Source organism: Callorhinchus milii, unplaced genomic scaffold (assembly GCF_018977255.1).
Source record: "Callorhinchus milii isolate IMCB2004 unplaced genomic scaffold, IMCB_Cmil_1.0 Scaffold20, whole genome shotgun sequence".
Taxonomy (NCBI): Eukaryota; Metazoa; Chordata; class Chondrichthyes; order Chimaeriformes; family Callorhinchidae; genus Callorhinchus; species Callorhinchus milii.
Window position 1 is genome coordinate 1,184,579 of NW_024704761.1, and position 8,269 is coordinate 1,192,847.

Below are 8,269 nucleotides of genomic sequence, written 5' to 3' on the forward strand. Positions count from 1 at the left end.
TAAATATCTAAGACTGGACCAGATACGAAAAACGGCTACGGAGTAAAGTGTCCGGCCATGAAGAGGAGGCGATCACCAGCCTTACTTCGCACCTTGGCTGCTTTGTGGAGTCCTGTAGCTCAGTGGTTAGAGCACTCGCTTCGCAACCGAGAGGACCCAGGTTCGATTCTCGGGCAAGGCGATACTTTGGGCAAGTTTCCTTACCGCACACACCTGCGTTTACCTAGCAGTAAATTGGAAATTGTTAGTAGATTGGCGGATCGCTTTTCTGGGGTTAATAATCCCTTCAAATAACAAAAATAATAATAATTTGGTCACTCAATCCGCGACTGTTTATGGGACGCTGCTGTACGCAAATGATTGCAGTGTTTCCCCCACAAAATACACAGTCAATTCAATTTACAGTATTTCCTTTGAGCGCTTTGAGACGTCTCGAGGACGTGATGAGGCGCTGTGTCAAATGCCAGGATTACTATTGTTTGTTGGAGAACGCGGCAGCCAATTTGTGTACTGAGACGTCTCGCAAACAGCCGTGAAGTGAATGATCAATTTTAAGCAGGCTTTAAAAACGGGGGGATATTATAACACATACAAGCGCGGGCAGGAGAGTGGCATTAAACAAGGCGCCGCGTGTGCAGATCACCAGGTACGACCTGAGTTGACAGAGAGCAACTAAGATCAAAGCTTCTCCCTGTAAATGCGCAGCTCAGTCCAGCCTCCACCCACACTGAACTTGTATGTAATCACCCACTCAGATTCCTTTCAATTAATGGCGAGCCAGTCTGTCAGTGTTCAGCCGTTAGACCAGATACCCAAAGTAAGTACACAAATGCTACAGATGTGTTTTTATGAGTAAAACCTAAATATTTACATTCCAATTACGTTCTCCCGCTGTGGCTCTCTACAGTCTGAATATATCTACACAACACACTGCAACAACAATAACAACTTGCATTGTATAAAAATTAATAATAATCCTTGCATTTAATACAGCGCCTTATCATATCTGCGAGGCGTCTCAAAGCGCTTCACAGAATATACTGCAAAGTGCAGTGACTGTGTATTTTGTGGGCGAAACGCGGCAGCCAATTGCGCACAGCAGCGTCCCCACAAACAGTCGTGGATTGAGTGAACACCTTATTATTATTTTTTAAGGGTTAATTATAAAAGTGATAAATACTGTAATACTCCTGGGAGGAACATACGGGTTTATGAAGGGATTAACAACCAGGTTCCTACTTACTGTTAGATACACATAGGTGGGTGGAGTAGAAGGACTGACCACCACCTTCTCACCAAAGACAGGCAATAAACAGCGACCAAATGTCGGTGTTCCCCGAGACACAGCGAAAACAATTCCCGTCTCCACCGCGTTTGAAGGGATTTTCCGCCCACTTTCGCCAAGCGGGAACTGAGGACTTTTGTTAAAGAGTTTATTAAACACAATATTATCCTTTACCTCCAAGTCAAACAAAATCCAATTTGGACTGGAAATATATCATTTGAAAATGTTTTCTTTGTCAAAGTATAAACAGACTAAAGAAAAAAAATTAAAAGCATATGCCATCGTCTAAGACGGAGTGTGAAATTAGACTGCGCTGTGATGTAACCATTCTCTGCTCAGTCCTCTCTCTCTCTCTCTCTCTCTCCTTCAGCGCAGAGATGCATTGCATTCACATGGTCTGTTATTGCCTTGGAGATGACACCCAAGAATTGATTCCTTAAGGTGCCTGAAGTGTGTCAGTTTGGTTCGGTTGGTTGCACGCTCTCCTCTAAAACAGAAGCTGGTTCGTTCAAGTCTCGCACTGGGGGGAACCTGTGGTCTCGTCCTCCAGACAAGATGTTAAACCGAGGACCCGATTACTTTTCAAAACAGAGGCAGTGTAAGTCACATATACTGAGCCCTGTTGTTACAGGGAAGGACGTCAAGGTAGAAACTGATACCTCTAGTCCAGAGGAACACACCGTCTATGGGTGCATTGATTATTCTTTTCCTGATGTGTCAGCTTGTTGAAACATCTGGAATAACAGGGAGCTGGGCCATGTTCCTGTAGCTAACGGCATGTGGGAATGATTTGGAACAGCTCGGAGGTTTGAAAGGGGAAAAGGTTAACGGATTCATACGCACGCTTTTCCCATCACGAACGAGTGTGACTGGAAAGGCTCGAGGCTGGAAAAAGGGCAGGTAAAAGGAACTGAACGGATTGCTCTTAAAACAGCAGCACAGATACGATGGGCTGAATGACCTTATTCGGTGCTGTACAATTCCATGGTTCAAAGGACAAGACAAATCAGCTGGTGCATAAATACACAGTCACTGCACTCCATAGTATATCCTGTGAAGCACTTGAGACATTCTCTCGATGTGAAAGGCGCTACATCAAATGCAAGGATTGTTATTAGTATATTAGATAATTATTTGGAGAAGCCCAGTTTGCAGGGCTATGGGGAGAGCGAGGGGTAGCGGGATTGATTTGGAAGCTCTTTTAAAAGAGTGGGCACAGACACGATGGGCCGAATGGCCTCCTTCCGTGTGGTATAACTCTGTGATTCTATGATATCTTTTCAAATCCCTATTTTCAAAGTATGGATCCACCTCCCTTGTATCTCTCAGTCGATGTCTCACCAGAGGCTTTTTGAGGCACTGCATTCGAAGATCAAACCACTCTATGCTGGTTGATGTTCAGCCTGGGTCCTAACGTGATTTCCTCTCATTTTAAGATCTCGGTCAATCTTTCGCATCTCAAGGCGCTGGACAATGAGAGGTTTTGCACCCGAGCTGCAGGTTGGGATCAGAAATGGGTGGAGGGCAAAGTGGAAGGTGGAGGAGGGAAGATGACCAAAGGCACGGTCGACAAGGAAGGACTTGAGACGGGCCTTGAAGGAGGCGAGGGAGGGGGCGAGGCGGAGGGGCTCTGGGATGGAGTTCCAGAGGGTGGGAGCAGAAAGGCTGAAAGTCCAACCGCTGTATCTGGGACGTGTCTACGTGCAAATAGTCACTACACTTAGCGGTAATTACTGTGAAGCAATTTTCAGCCTGATGGGTGAATACATCAAGTTCAAGGGTTAAACTAAGCAACTATTACAACAGCAACAACAACAACATTTGTTTAGCGCCTTTCACATCAGGAGGACGTCCCAAGGTGTTGGATATAAAGGAACAGACAACATAATAATAATAATAATCCTTGCATTTGATATAGCGCTTTTCACGTCTTCCCGACGTCTCAAAGCGCTTCACAGAATAGACTGTAAAGTGAATTGATCGTATATTTGTGGGGGAAACGCGGCAGCCAATTACACACAGCAGTGTCCCACAAACAGTCGTGGATTGAAGTGACCAATTTATTATTGTTTTATTTTCTTCAGGATTTATTATCAGGGGTGTGGAGTGAGGAAACTTGCCCAAGGTTTCGCCATGACCTGCCGGGCATCAAACCCAGGTCTCTCGCTTGAGAGGCGAGTGCTCTAACCACTGAGCTACAGGACTCCACAGCATCTCAGTAAATCAGTCTTGTTCCCAGGGCTGGGAACAATGAGACAGGATAAGTTTATGATGAGATTTTGGAGTTAAATGGAGCAGATAGACTAACACGGCACGATCACTTGTCTATTACAAGACGGACAGTGTTCCATCAGTGACCGCAATCAGTGCAGCGAGTGCAGCTGTTAGTGAAACAAACCCTCACAAAGCAATGGGAAATTGTGCATTTACAACAACAACAACAACTTGCATTTATCCAGGGGGCGAGGGAGGGGGGAGGTGACCGTAGGCATGATCAGAAAGGAAGGTCTTTAGGTGGGATTTGAATGTGGGGAGGGAGGGGGGAGTTCCAGAGTTTTGGGGTGCAGTGGCTGAAGGCACTGCCACCGATTAAGATAGCTTTACTGATGGACCGGGTGTAAACGTGGATAAAATTTGGGGAATCTTTCAATGTCAGAAAACAATCCCATTGTGTTCGGCGTCTGCTGGCAGGTTAGAAATGTGCAGAGTACAGAGGGCAATATATACAATGCAAACAAGCATCTAGCCATTAATATCTCTGGCAGGGTGAGTCTCCAGGCCAGGCTTACAGTACCTCAGGGAGCAAATATTCTCTGCAGCGGTAAGATTAAACAGCCTTTATTATCAGTGTAACAGGGGGGTTTTGTCCTACAGCGCTCGCTTACACGACAGGGTTATTCTTGATAAAGGTGTAACGCAGCTTGGCCAGAATATAACGAACTTCCCCAAGGTTTGTACCTTGGGCCACTTAATGATCGCTAGTTAAATAAGGGAGTGCCATAAAGTGGGCAGGCGCAAGGGAAAAGCGTAAACAAATACTCTGCAATTAAAAGCGTTGATGAGTAAAGGCAATAATAATAATCCTTGCATTTAATACAGTGCCTCATCAAGTCTTTGAGGCCTTATCACATCTTCGAGGCGTCTCAAAGCGCTTCACAGAATGTACTGTCAAGTGGATTGACTGTGTGTTTTATGGGTGAAACGCGGCAGCCAATTGCGCACAGCAGCGTCCCCACAAACAGCCGGGGATTGAGTGACCACATTATTATTATTATTATTATTATTTTTNAAAAAGGGTGGCCCCTTTAACAAGTAACACAGCGAAGCAGTGGGGCAATCTCTGAAGTTGTGAAACTGTTTTTTTGCTGTTTCTGATTGATGTTTGATAAAGCGCAGATTTTTATGATAACATTCAACGTTGAAGTTCCAGCTAATTGCAAGGTATTTAACAGCACAATCAGCCTCTGTTGTTAAATGTTGTGTTTGGAGCGAGCCCTTCCCCACAGTTAGAGTGAATGGGAAATGGCTTTGGTTTCGCTGTGGTTGGCTCACACCTGACTCCACATGAAAAGGGGAACAATTTCACTGGAGGTGTCATGAGGTTCTTCCTGACATCTCTGAGTTCTGATTGGGGTTAGGGGCATAGCGGCTGATGATCGGGTGGGAAGGGAACATGGGGAGGAGATGGGGAGGAGATGGGGTTACAGGCAGGCCAGAGAGAGGGGGGCAGTGCTAAGACGTGAAGGGATTTGTATGTGAGGACGAGGATCTTGAAGTTGATCCTATCAAAGTCGTGTTGCCAGGGGAGGCTGGCGAGGCCTTAGATGCTGAGCGTGCAGAGTTTTCAATTAACCTCACAGGACTTTGTGAACAAATCATTAAACTGCTCCTCACCCGCACAGCTAGGTAAAAATTGGTCACTCACTTCAACGGCTGTTTGCGGGACATTGCTGTGCTTACACAAAATATACAGCCACTACACCTTACAGTATATTCTGCGAAGCACTTTGAGATGTCCCGAAGGCGTGATAAGGTCCTATATCCAATGCAAGGATTATTATTATTATTATTATGAATAAATTTGATTGTAAAATCCTGCGAAGTCCTTCTGAAATGAGAGGCGCTACATTGAACACCAGGATGACTATAAACTCTCTCTTCCCCTGTCCCCGAGCTAATTTATTATCCAAAGTACAACTTGCACCTTGATCTTGCGAGGAGACCCTGCAGCCACCTCTCGCAAGGCACCTTATTAAATCGCTCGTGAAAGTAAATATATTTATAAAACGCTGACTGCACTGCCCGGAAATGTTAGATCCTCAAAGAATCCCAATGCTTTCGTTGCATCTGACTTGCCTTTTCATGAACCCAAGTCAGCTTTGATTTATTGCCTTAACGCTTGTGAGAAGCGCCTCGTTTGCTTCCCCGACGGTGGAACCCAGCGCTGTTGCCACCGTAAATGTCAAGTTAACGATCCTGGAAATCCCACGGCAATGCCTCTGACCTTTTCCTGAAGACTGCAGTCGCACTAACTGCCGGGAGATTCCGACTGTTTCTCAACTAATGCAGCCTTTGGAGAAACTTTGCAATGATTTTCCACGACACCATCTTAAAGTCTACCTCCTCGCGCTCGAGACCGGAAGCTTTATTACCTCTCCCCTCACCCAACCACCCCTTCTCTCCCTTGCACTGTGTCAGTCTTCGCTTGTACCACTTTCTTGCTTAGCTTGCCAGCCATCACTGACCGCTTTTGTGACAATAATCTCAGCTGCTCACTCTGATTTGTCACGGCTCCAATGTCAGAGAGGGCCAGCGATGGAGTGCAGATTCCTTGTCGAGCTCATTAATCATCTGCTCGGGCTGTGATATGGTACCAAAGGGATCTGCATAAACACCTGAGCAGTCAAACCATTCAGGGATACTGGGACGGAGCTGGGAATGAGATTAATAATAAAGGGCGATTTAGAAAAATAGGCAGCAGCAGTAAGGACTCAACGAGTTGAAAAGGCTCCCTTTCTGAGCAGAAAATGTCTCCGTTTTCTATCAAAGGAAGAGACAGCAATGCGTTCTGCTCAGAACTGAATAAAGATCAGTAGCAGGTCAGTGTAGGGAGACATTAGCTGCTGTGTGTAAACTGCTTGTTTAGAGATCAGAGGGTATCAAGGATGTGCCAACAAGTCTATAAGACTCATTATGGTCTTTGTCTGCTGTTCGCAGTAATCCAGAAACAACTTGCTATTAATCTTGTTGGTATTAAAATATTCACCCTTACGTTTCCTAATATTAAAACTTCTTGCTCAATAATCTGCTCAGTTCAGATCAGACAGTAGGCTTTCAGATCATACATTTCATAACCTTCCCTCTTCCAAGTGTATACATATATATATATTTATATATAACTTACAAGGCATTCAATCACTTGAGACAGCTATTAGACAATATGGCTTGAAATTCCATTTGTATTTGATACATTTGACTGTATATTTTGTGGGCGAAACACGGCAGCCACTTGCACACTGTCGTGTCCCACAAACAGTCGTAATTGAGTGGCCACATTTTTCTTTAAAGCGATTATTGCCCCCGGAAAAGCGATCCGCCAATCGACTAACAACCGGGTTCCTACTTACTGCTGAGTAAACAGAGGTGCGTGGAGTCTCAAAATACTTCACTGTAAAGTCAGCGATCATGTGTTACTGGAAGAGCCACAGTATAAAAATGAGCCAGGCTTGTTGGGCTGCCATCAGCCGTGCCCTGGAGTACTGAGGACCTGCCTGGCTCATAACCCTAAGACCGTCACAATAGGAAGGGCTCGACCCCAATACTCCATTGGCACACACGTCACCATGCCACAGCTCATCCCCAAGCAGACCTTGTCTATGTAAAGAAAAACTTGTGGGCGTCTGTCCACATATTGCCCTTCAGAATACTGAGCCTCCGCCCTGCTCTGGTCTATCTTGGGAGCATCGCGTCAGGTTACTTAGGTCCTCCTGTTCCATTAAAGGCAGCAAGTGAGAAGCCAAACTGTCGGAACACAAGCGACTAAACAGTCCAGAGCCTTAAACATCAGACTGGTCATATTTCCCCAACAATGCTGGAGATCCATTAATCTGTGTGAAGGGTCACCTAGACACTGCGTAATCTGACCCATCGTGCTCTGTTTTTATGAGTGTCTCCGTAGGGCTGACCACTAAGATAAACCATTTAAAATCTAGTTTGACATCAATACACTGTAGATAAGCTTTCCACGGGGCACGTGCCTCGAGTGTACTCTGCATATCAGTATCCATTTTCATATCAATAACTTCTCAACTGATAGACTGTTTCGGTGCCTTGAGAGTTCCAGCTCACAACTTGACATCCTTAAGGTCAGGCTGGCAGAGAGAGTAAGTGAGTGAGTGAGTGAGCGAGCGAGCGAGTGAGCATTTAGTAAAGCGTCTTATCACATCGGAAGTATGTCTCAAAGTGCTTCACAGCATTGACTGTGAAGTGGAGTGACTGTGTATTTGTAGGCAAACACGGCAGCACAATTGCGCACAGCAATGTCCCACAAACAGCCATGAAACGAGTGACCAGTTTTATCTACGAAGATCTACGTTTAACAGCACCTCCTACAATGCAGCACACGCCCAGCACTGCACTCCAGTGTCATCTTAGACGGAGTGAGTCCCGACGTGGGATTTGAACCCACAATCTTCTGACTCAGAGGCGTGAATGCTACCACTGCGCCAGGCTGGCACAGAGAGTAAAGGGGGGGGCGGGGGGAGGGATTGGAAGCTCGGGACGGGTTGAAGTTAAAGTCCCATTTCAACCAGAGCCCAATGGGACGTTATTCCTTGATGACGCAGAGCACGTAGAGGGTGTGCGCGAAGGGAAGAGAAGAGAGCGGTGTGGGCGAAGGCGGGAGGGGATTCCAAGCTGCGGAAACCTAAAAACAATCCTCACGGAAGTCTCCTGGGAACTACCAACGTATCAGCCAACATTTTT